The sequence below is a fragment of the Mus caroli genome, chromosome 5, assembly GCF_900094665.2.
Source record: "Mus caroli chromosome 5, CAROLI_EIJ_v1.1, whole genome shotgun sequence".
In the NCBI taxonomy this organism is placed as follows: Eukaryota; Metazoa; Chordata; class Mammalia; order Rodentia; family Muridae; genus Mus; species Mus caroli.
In genome coordinates this window covers 43,511,281-43,523,118 of record NC_034574.1, presented here as the reverse complement: position 1 = coordinate 43,523,118, position 11,838 = coordinate 43,511,281, and the positions used below count along the sequence as shown (strand labels likewise).

The following is an 11,838-nucleotide window of genomic DNA, read 5'->3' as shown; positions in this document are numbered from 1 at the left end:
CTCTCTCTCTCTCTCTCTCTCTCTCTCTCTCTCTCTCTCTCTCTTTTTTCTTTTGTGGATTAGAGCAATCTCATAATTATAATTGAAGCTATAAATAGAGAATTTTAGAAAATAAATCTAGACCTTGGCTGCATACAGAGTGAGCTTGAACATGTTGGGTGTGGGGAAACATTTCTGATGTGATCTGCCCTGTGTTCTGCAGTGAGGTACTTACCCTGTAGGACTTCCAGGGAACTTGGTATTCTTGGCTGACTTCACACTCCCTCTAATTAGGAGCATTTAGGCTTATGTTTAGTGTGCTAGAAATCATCGACCTAAATCTACCCTATTAGGAAAGAGAGTTTTGCTGGTTGTTTTGTTGCTTTGCTCCACTGACATTCAATTTAAGCTATTTCTAATTAAATTAAATTCAAATGAGAAAAGACTGTGAGATGAGGTACACAGTCAGGGTTCTTCCTGGATCTTACTCTTATAGCTGAGCTAAGATTTGCAGGAATTGTATATGTGGGCTTGTAGAAATGAGGGGCTGGGCTTTTGTCACAAGGTTCAGACCTTATGACAGGTGGCCAGCACAAATCACATGGGTACTGAAGAGAGTCTGATTCTGAAAACATCACCAGAACAGCCTCCCAGGACTTCTGTAACATATCAAAGAGCATCATGAGAAGAGCCTGTGCACTTGCATAAGCAATGACCTCTCTGGGTTAAAAGGACTTGTTCTCATCTTCCGTTTTCACTAAAAGTGAAAAAGAAAGGACAGGACCGCTTTGTTTTTCATCATATTTCTTATTGGTTTTGACTCTGTTATCATTTTTGTCCTTGCATAAGAAAAGTGAGTATTTATTTGTTGAGTGAAATGATTAAGGAATAAATTCCAAGGTGTCATCCCTCCCTTAACCCATGCAAATAACTGAGGATTTCGAACTTAAAAGTTACACTATTTTTAGCTGTGTATATAACACCACCTTGGTACAGTATTCAGTATATATAGGAAACATAGACCATGATTTAAATAAAAATATTATGTAAATAATAAACTCTAAAATACCACAAACAAGATAGAGGTAATATGAATGGCATCTAAAAATGAAATGCTGGAATTCATTCACTGTTTCTTATACGAATGACATTAGAAAATACTAGTAGAAAAATAGAGGATCTTTTGTTACTCTAGATATGTTATATAATTTAAATGGCTGGTGCATAAAAATACTTGAATCATAGAGGTCTGGAAGAAGCCCATTTTGTGTCTTTAGGCAACTAACATTATCAAGACCTGGTTTCCCCATCATTAAGATGCCTACCTGTGGAATAATGATAACAATGATGATGACAATAACAATAACAATAACAATAATAATAATAATCATGGTGCTGATGACTTTTTAAAGCATATACTATGTTTAAGTAGTCCTATCATACATTTTGTATATGTGTGCCTCTAGCTTGTTTTACATTACTCCAAACTTATCAGGCAAGTATTATCTTTATCACTTAACAGATGAAGAACTTGAAGCTAGAGTGGCCTTTCTATATATTCTTTAATGTTACAGAAGAGAGGCAATTTAGAAGCATTTTTAAAAGAATATGCCAAATATAACTTAAAAATTTATGGAGTGGATTCAAGAATGGGCCATTTCCACAGCATACATTAAAAACCATAATAGCAAAGGGGAAGAAAACAATAGGAGCTGAAGGCTGGCTATTCTACACCCTTCCCTGAGGACATGAATCATGGCAGGCCTGGGTCTCACTCTGAGGATGCATCCATGGCTCCACAGGATAGGAAGCAAGATGCTGGGGACTGGATACAAGATGGCCTATAAGATTTATAATCTAGGCAGTCACCTTGGAATTTCTGTGCAAGGGTACTCTACCTTCATGCTTTACAAAATATTTATGGAAAGGAAATATGTAATAATTGTTTCATAAACATGTGGCTTTGCACACTAACACCCTTAGAAGAAAACCATCTATCATATCCAAGAGTTATTACTGATATGCAGGAGGAAATGTGGCTTTGCATCCAGTTATTTGCCAGCCCAAACCACCAACTTCTTCTGTCCAATGACAGCAAGCTACCATTTTAATTTCCTAGGACAGTTAGCAGGATAACATGGTCTCCTTGCTTTGAAAATTTAGTCTGGAAACTGGATACACACTCTGAAATTTGTGTAGTTGGGGGAGCTATGACATATATTTGTTCCTATTTTGTTGAGAGAGGAAGACAGAAACACAGAGACACACATACAGAGGATGCTAATCCTTTAAGATGTGAATATTGCTTAGACTTGAATACAGAATAACTTTTAGCCCTGTATTATTATTATGAATTTATCGTTTCTACTACTATTAGAAATCACTCTTCTCTATTTCTTTCTCAGAAGGAAACACTTTTATTAGATATTTTCTTCATTTACATTTCAAATGCTATCCGGAAAGTCCCCTATACCCTCCCCCTCCTGCCCTGCTCCCCAACCCACCCACTCCTGCTTCCTGGCCCTGGCATTCCCCTGTAATGGGGCATATAATCTTCACAAGACCAAGAGCCTCTCCTCCCAATGATGGCTGACTAGGCCATCTTCTGCTACATATGCAACTAGAGACACAAGCTCTGGGGGAGGGGGGGTGGGGTACTGGTTAGTTCATATTGTTGTTCCTCCTATAGAGTTGCAGACCCCTTTAGCTCCTTGGGTACTTTCTCTAGCTCCTTCATTGGGGGCCCTGTGTTCCATCCAATAGATGACTATGAGCATCCACTTCTGTATTTGCCAGGCACTGGCATAGCCTCACAAGAGACAGCTATATCAGGGTCCTGTCAGAAAAATCTTGCTGGCATATGCAATAGTATCTGGGTTTGGTGGTTGTTTATGGGATGGATCCTCAGGTCAGACAGACTTTGGATGGTCTTTCCTTCCATCTCAGCTCCAAACTTTGTCTCTGTAACTCCTTCCATGGGTATTTTGTTCTCCATTCTAAGAAGGAACAAAGTAGCCACACTTTGGTCTTCCTTATTCTTGAGTTTCATGGGTTTTGCAAATTGTATCTTGGGTATTCTAAGTTTCTGGGCTAATATCCACTTATCAGTGAATACATATCATGTGAGTTCTTTTGTGATTGGTTACCTCGCTCAGGATGATGTCCTTCAGATCCATCCATTTGTCTAAGAATTTCATAAATTCATTGTTTTTAATAGCTGAGTAATACTCTATTGTGTAAATGTACCACATTTCTGTATCCATTCCTCTGTTGAGGGCCATCTGGGTTCTTTCCAGCTTCTGGCTATTATAAATAAGGCTGCTATGAACATAGTGGAGCATATGTCCTTCTTACCAGTTGGAACATCTTCTGGGTATATACCCAGGAGAGGTATTGCTGGAGCTTCCGGTAGTACTATGACCAGTTTTCTGAGGAACTGCCAGACAGATTCTCAGAAGGAATCGTAGCTAGTACTATGCAAGTTGAGTGTTTAAGATTGTGTCTATGGGAAAGGATGAAAAGGTAGGATTTGTTTTGTCAAAAGGCGCTGCAGAAAGCATCCATAGCTGCATGAGGCTGTCCTTTATGTGGTGGTATCATGAGTAGGACACCCACCACACTTCATTCCAATTCTCTATTCAACTCATCTTCACATAAAGCAGCCTGTCAGAATTCTAAGCTTTGAGATTATAATGTAGTTATATCATCTCTCCTTCCCCTTTCCCCTCTTCATACCCTCTTAGATAACCCTTCTTCAAATTCATGGCCACTGTTTTCATTAATTCTTATTACATACATACATATATATGTATATGTGTATGCATATACATATATACATGTTTCTATATGTGTGCTCAGTCTGTATACTTTTAGTTGTATGCATATTTTCAGGGCTAAGCATTTAGTATAGTTGCTGTGCTCACCCCTGAAGAAGATCACCTCTCCTGCTCCTGGCTTTCCTCAAGTTGCCTATAGTTCTCCTTGTAGTAGTGAGGCTTCATGGGCTTCGCTGTCCACTTTGGCATGCCCACTGGTGTTGGCTTTGTTCATCTCACATTTGGACAGTAATGTCGGTGAGATTTGATGGGTGCAGCTTCTGAAGTTACTAGGAAACAGTCTCATAGCAACCTCTCTGATCCTCTGAATCTTACAATCCCCACTGAATCTTCTGCAGGGTTCCCTATGTCTTAGATACAGGAGTGTTTTGTATACTGAGACTCTAGCCTACAAGAAAATTTAATATCAAGAATGATTCTGAGACATTGTAGGGACCAAATACACGACTGTTAAATTGATGTAAAAATATTAGACTGTATTCATTTATTTTTCCAACAGTGCTTGCTGAGCATTTCCACGCAGACTGGCAAACGCTCCAGTTGATTGCATATTTGGAACAAAATATTTCTTAAATTAGAATCTGCTTCTTAAATGGAATAAAAAGTTATCTCTTGGGCTGCATTAGTATGAATGTGGGAGATACAAGGTACATGCCCTTCAATTTACTGCAATACAATGGAATATCAGGGTCCTGGTCTCATGGAAAATTTCAAAACTAACTATATATAGATCTATTTAAACACATACACACATTTTTACTATGATACATAAATTATTGCTTTGAGAGAGTTCTACGCTCAGGAGGTGCCATTCATGGCAAAAACACATTGAACAATTGACTCAAAATCATATTTATAAGGTAGAAGTGATTTGATGACTCCGATGTCTCCACAATCCAATCAGGGTTTCACCATATTGGTCATCCAATAATCTATCTGACAGAGAATTATTAGAATTCAGATGTTTAAGTTATCAAGCGTTCGATAGTGTCCATGGCATATGTTACTCAGAGTGAGGTTGTATGCACTCTTACTTAGCTCATTTCCCCTAAACCAGCACACCTTTACATGGAAGGGATGGTCTTCATGTGCCTTCTCACTTTAGTGTTTAAGATTACAGGAACCTGTTTGAATCCCCAATGTGATATTCAGGAACTGAGCCTGAGATTGCATCTGTGTAATTGGCATTTGATTGCTTTCCCCTGGTACTTTCAGCTTTGCCCTGACCTGACTTCCCTTTCCTCTCTCCCAGCTGTCATTGTTACGATGCCCCTTTATCTTTAGGGGTAATCTAAACTGAAGTAGACAGCACTTATCACTCCTATTTCTTTCCTCCTTTTTTGCTCTTTCTGTAGCACTTTTCCTTGAGCACCCGGATTTGATAACCTATCCAAGTATCACTATGATGGGGTTATTGGGTTCTTTTGATTCGTCAGTGGGATTTTTGTGCATAGTTAGGTTCTGTCACTCTGCCCAGTAAATCCTTAAGCTCTGTGATGACACAAAGCTTTGACTTTACCAATGCATGGACATCAGTCAGATCTGAATCAGTGAATGCTGTATGTACACTTGATAAAAGGCTTATTTCATTAGCTCTGGCTAGATGGTGTAAGTGCTAGAGTACATGCCTCCTTCATGTAAGTTCAGTTGCACAACCATTTCGTCTGAATCCAACTGAGGTAAAGTAATGACGAATTGTTTTAAAAGACACAAACAAGACCATTGTAGTCATCAACTACACATTTCAGTAATGGTCTCTGAGTTGCTGTGCCTAGCCCTCTGCCTGAGTGCTTTCATCTTTGTTATTGCTTATAGGCTTGCTTTTATTTGGTACATCTTCAACATCTACAACATGCAGTATTTCTTAGGGGTGGATACTAGATGAGACTTGTAGATTTTGCTGTATTTAGAAGTAAAACACTGTTTCCACTACTATCTCTTGAATTTCTTTTGGCATGATACATGTCCTGTGAGAGTTTTCAAATATTCCAAATATGCAAATTATGCATCCACCTGTAATCAATATACTTAAATTGAAATTGTCTTCTTTGAACCTCAGTCCTATATATGTAATGCACATAAAAGCTTATATTACTAAAACCTCTCTTGTTTTCTTATTTCCCTCTTTCTCACACATGTTTTAAATGTGCTAATATATAATTGGTTTGTTACTTAGAGAACTATTACTATTATTATTCACTGATATGCACACAAATAGCTAAGAGTAGACTCTATTCCCTGAAAGCTTTTGAATTTAATATTCTTTATGTTCTGTTAAGGTGAATTTAATAATGATCTAAATTTGGAATAAATTCAGATAAGCATTCTGTTTCTGGGAGAAATTTCACGTGTGATATCTGATTAATTTATCTCTGACAGCAAAATAAAACATAGTGATCGATGTTTCCAATTGATCTTGGTTCCTGCTGGGCGGTGTTAGTGCACACTAATCAGAGCTGATTTTAACCTCTGATAACTCTATGAAGCACAGTTTTAATAACTGCTTTATTTGGATAAGTGTCTTTTCTGATTGATTTGCAGTCAGACTGCAAAGATGCACAAGTAGGACAGAAAGAGACATTAGGGAAAAACCACTTACAGCATGGATTATGAGAGGACATAGTGGGTCATCTCCACATTCTCTCTTGATGATGCCTCTTTTAGGATGTGCATACTTGATAGCACCAACAGCATCTCTCCCTCTCTTTTTTCACAGTAAAGAGTAAAGGATGGATTAGAATATAGAATGAAGTTTCAGATGACACAAGACTACTAATAGTATTTTATTTAATATGGCATGACACCCATTAGACACCACAGATAAACAAACCTCTAAATAGAGCCCACCAGCTACTTTAATCGCCATACTTTTGCTTGCTCTGTTTTACTGAGACAGGTTCTCACTTTTTAGTCCAGCTTGGCCTGGCCCTAACTCGGTGTACTAAGCTAATCCTTTGGCTTGCCAAGTGCTGGTAAGAATAACTATGCATATTGTCATATGTTATAATGAAAAACATTTATAGTTATACATTCAATCCTTATATTTTGATTAAGAGTCATCTTCATATAAGACATTGAGCCCTTGAAGTTGACTATGTGCCCAAATAACAAAAGAGCCAACTTAGTTGGCATAGGTCTACCGTATAATGTTTGAATAACAACAAAACCATCCAACAACATATTTCTCAGAGTATGTCCTTGCTTTTTTTTTTTTTTCTTGGAATCTAAACACCTTATCATTACAGTGAGATATTTAGTGCCACACGTGGACATCCATGTTTCCAAGCCACAAATGCATTGGCTTATTTGTTCCACATTATGCTAACATTAATCAGAAAGAAATTTTAGATAGAGATCAGTTGAATCTTATGTGGTGGGCATCATCAAGAAGCCAGCATACATGTCCCTACAGGAATGATGCTACAGTTGGGCAGGTCAGGCTTTTGGGGGCTTTTAGAGCAATGTTCTTATTCTTCTTTTAAGAGTTAAATACATACATAAACCACAGTAAATGCCTTTCAGCAATAAAAGGCAGCATCCTTGATGTAGGTCATGCTAATTAAAACAGCATCATCAAGAATAGACAGTTGCCTCCTGGTGTATAGCCATGGTCTGTAAGAGAACAGTGAGTACAAACTGAAACACAGGTGAGTCTTCTTGTTTCTGAGACAGTGGTAGAATTTTGCCAGTGTTTAAACATAATCATATGCCCAGTTATATAAATCTAAGTATAAAACCATTTAATAGGTTTGAGAAGGCAACCCCCCCATATTAATGGGAAGTAAAACATTGCTAATTAACTCCAATCTTGAGAAAGGGAGAACAGTGATAGTGAAAGAGGAAAATTACTGGACACCTGAACTCTTCAACTCAGAGTCCTCCTACCCCTCCCATCTAGAGATTGTTCCCGGAACACACCTGAACTCTTCACCCCAGAGTACATTCCTGAACTCTTCACCCCAGAGTCCGACCCCCTCCCAATTAAAAACTGTTCCAGGAACATTTTTTAGATAAGGGTCTCCTGGAACAAACCTAGTCCTACCCCTCCTAACTNAGGACTGTTCCAAGAACANTTTTGAGATANNGGCCTCCTGGTACTACCCCAAAATGTTCCAATAGATCGGGTACATTGCCAAAATATAGGACACGACCCCTTGGTGACGTAAAACTTGTACTTTTCCCCTGGCTTTTTCCTATAAAAGCCTGTGAAAAATTTGGGCAGGGCGTCGAGATTCTCCTCTACACCATGCTGGGTGTATGAGTTTCGACCCCAGAGCTCTGGTTTATGTGCTTTTTATGTGCTTTCTTGTTGTCGCTTTATTAAATCTTACTCTCTACATCTTAGTTCGGTCTCAGTGTCTTCTTGGGTGCGCGGCTGTCCCGAGGCTTGAGTGAGTGTCTGCCCTCCGGGGGTCTTTCAATAGCATATATACAACTGGAATTGTTGCTTTAAAAATGATCGTACCCACTTCATGACAAGTCAGTTTTACTTAAATCAGGACTGTCCAACAAAAACATTGCTAGCCATTCATGATCTGAATTTGTTGTATGAATTAATTATGGTATACATTAAAAGCTATGGGACATTTATTTTTTAATAAATAAGGCAGTGGACTTACTCACTAGTAGCCTTTTAAAGATAAACTATAAGGTCTGCCCTTTCTCCCTTTTTCTTGATTCCAGAGAAGATCATTTTTGTTCCAGGGGTGTACTTTTTGGGATTCTCCAAATACTCCATCAGGGTTTCCTCTCTCCAGGTGATGCCTTTTTTCTTGTTGGTATCTGTGTAAGAGAATCTAGCAGCCTAACCTGTCTTCTATCCAAACAGACCCTGGAGATTTGGTCCAGTCTTATGCTTGCCTCCATTTTCCACAGTGTGGCACTGGGCACACTTCTGAACAAAAATCTTCTTGCCTTTTTCAACATCACCCATTTGTAATTAGCTCTGGGCTGGTCAACACCACAAATGTTCAGACTCGAAGACAGACATCCCACTCTCTCCAATGTTCTTATAAGAAAAACTTCTGAGCTGGACACGGTGACACATGCCTTTAATCCCAGCACTCGGGAGGCAGAGGCAGGCGGATTTCTGAGTTTGAGGCCAGCCTGCCTGGTCTACAGAGTGAGTTCCAGGACAGCTAGGGCTATACAGAGAAACCCTGTCTCTTATTTGCATTTTCCCCTTACAAATGTTTTGATGAAAAGGATTAATTCATTCATTTCATGAATGGGGGATCCTACCTTGGTAGAACACTTAAAAAATGTTCTGGAGGTCACACATTAGCCAAGGGTTTGAGTCAGAGCTGGACTCATCAATGATTAGCAAGATAACTCTTGCTCTGTGTTGTGGCTTCTCCTCCCCCATATCTGAGGCAACCTGAGCACATGTTCCTCCACACCCTCCTGCTTTTGATCCTTATTCTGAAGGCACATGGGCTTGCACTAGGATTAGTGCTTCATTTCAAGAACCAAAAAAGTACTCATTCATTAATGAAACTTGAGAGGCTACTGCAGAAACTGTGCTGCTGAGCAGTTTAGCCTTTTTAATTAGCTGGAGTGAGACTTCCCACAATGCTGAACCTTCAAAAGGTAACCAAGCCAAGAAGTGAAAAAGAGGTGGGAGACTCCTCTGCAGAGCTGAACACATGGGTGCAGGCCAAAAGCCAAAGGGAATTAAGATCTGAGCTCTCCAACCAGCAGGCTGCAATGGTCCCCTACTGCCCTGAGATTAAAAAAGAAGAAGGAGTAAAAAGAGAAAGGTATGATTATGACTCAAGTGAGGGCATCAATGACCAATTAGAAAAGAAAATTTAGCAGAGAGACAATGTAGATACTTAGGGGAGAAAAAGGGAGGAAGGAAGGAAGGAAATTGGAGAGGGGAGAGGGGAAGGAACATAGTAAATTGCAGATAAGAGAATGTAGCATACTTGGTATGAGGAATGACAGCAGAGCATCGCACAATTGCTCTTCTAATCTCACTCCCTGAACGAAATTATATCTGTGCTCAAGGCAAGGATTAGCACACAAAGAGCAAATTACTTATTAGAGAAATTGTTGGTAATACTTTTAATCATATTTAATAAATACTCCCACACGTGGCATTTCATTTACTCTTTCCAGCATTTCTGTGTAGTAGGTTAAGTGGTTATTACAGGTTTTCCTGTATTTATTAGATGTGGAATCCTAGTATCTGGTCTGTTTAGTCTCTAGGGAAAGTGGTAGAGTTGGAGTAAAAGGATGCAGGCTCTTCCCTCATCCTATGCTGTACCTTATGTCCTGCTAGGTGTCAGTGGTTGGTATTGAAAGACAGATAACAGATCATGTACTTCCTCCTGTATCAGCTTTGTGCCATCATGTCACTGGATTATGTTGCTCTTCTTAAGGTAGAGTAACAATGAATGATAAAGAGCTGTGATGTGAGTGACCCCGATTTCCTGTTTGCTGTTGAATCTGCCTAACAGGACCTAGTCTGTTGCATTGGTTAGATGAGAGGGAACAAGAACAGAAAAAAAGGAAGTATCTGTGTAATAACAATGTAGCTGTTTACCAGGGTGACAACTGGATGCACACGACCTATAGCCTTTCAACAGGAGAAGGAAGCCAAAGTGACTTGCCTGGAGTGCACACACAGAAATTCTTCATTAAGGCAGTTCTGCACAGCAGTGGACTTATGTGGACTGTGTAAGCTCTGGGCATTGTTCTCTACTTCCTTGCTTATAAGTTCATTCCTATGGCCTTCAAATAGTAGAGATTTGGTTATGCTTCTCAGTGGATAATGTGTTTTTCTTAGATATTTTTGCCTGAATAAGTTAAAAAAAATTCCCACAGTTATTCCTTAAGATGTATGTGTTAGGCATGGGACATTGTCTACCATTTTATTTATCTCTGAAAGAGCCCTAAGTTTCCATAGTTACCCTTCCAGAAGGCAGGATCAGCAAAATTAATGAGATGCTCATTTGGCAAGACGAAAGTTATTCAGCTACTGTGAGTTCAGATTTGGTGACTCAGCATATCTGAATCACATATAAATAATAGCAAGATACAGGCTTTGTTGATTGGTGATATGAAGCTTTCCTCTATGAACTCCATGTCATTACTCATGCAGTTCTCACAATTCTATGATTTCCATGCAGTCATTGTTTCCATTTGTCTTTTCATATTAAAGAAACTGAGGTATGTAGAGGTTAGTTGACTTGCCAAAGATTACAGACATATGGTGAGTCAGAGCTGAGACTTGAACAATGGTTTCTAGTTGTATGCATGAATACTTCATTCATTGTTCTTTGGATCCCTGTCATATATGTGAACATGTGTAGCTGATATACACATATTTGCATAGGGACAGAGATAGTGTGCCTTTCTGCAAATGATTTCATATTTGTGATAAGTCAGATTATTATTATAGTTATAAATGTTAAACCATGTTAAACTTCATACTGGTGTCATGGCTAAAACTAAAAATTGTGGCAAAGACTTAAAAAAAATAATAGATCTATAGAAAATTTCCAAAGAATATACAGAAGATGAATTACATGAGTGGTTATAGTTTTTAAATATCTACTACATGTGAAATTAATTGACAGTATGGTTAGCAGCTAGCTAGGAGATTGGTACATTCTAGTAAATTTTTTTTTAAAACTACCAACAAGTTAGTTTAGTCATGAGAGCACTGCCTATATCACATATATTATATAAATGACTTGGAAGACAGATTATTGTGTAGGGAGAGATCTCCAAATAGATAATTACTTAAAGCTAAAATATTTTGTAATACAGAATAATTAACCAAATAGATGCTGGAAAACTGAAATTTGGGTATGCTGTTTTAAAGACAGAAAATACTACATGGAGGAAATACTACATGGAGGAAAGTAGAAAAATCCAGATATTTGACATCGCTAAGTACCCCATGTGCCTTTATGCAGATGGACCAGAATTCACTTTGCAAAGTGTGCATATTCTTTTTTTTTTTTAATATTTTATTACATATTTTCCTCAATTACATTTCCAATACTATCCCAAA

At 38.5% G+C, this 11,838-nt stretch overlaps 1 protein-coding gene and 1 pseudogene across 2 annotated transcripts in view; one reads left to right on the top strand and one right to left on the bottom strand.

The window, feature by feature from the left end:
• The window catches only part of Kcnip4 (potassium voltage-gated channel interacting protein 4), a 1,098,278-nt gene that overhangs the window by 88,310 nt on the left and 998,130 nt on the right, over positions 1-11,838 (top strand). The gene's annotated exons all lie outside the window — the stretch shown is intronic.
• Positions 8,431-8,754, bottom strand: LOC110293921 (annotated as a pseudogene).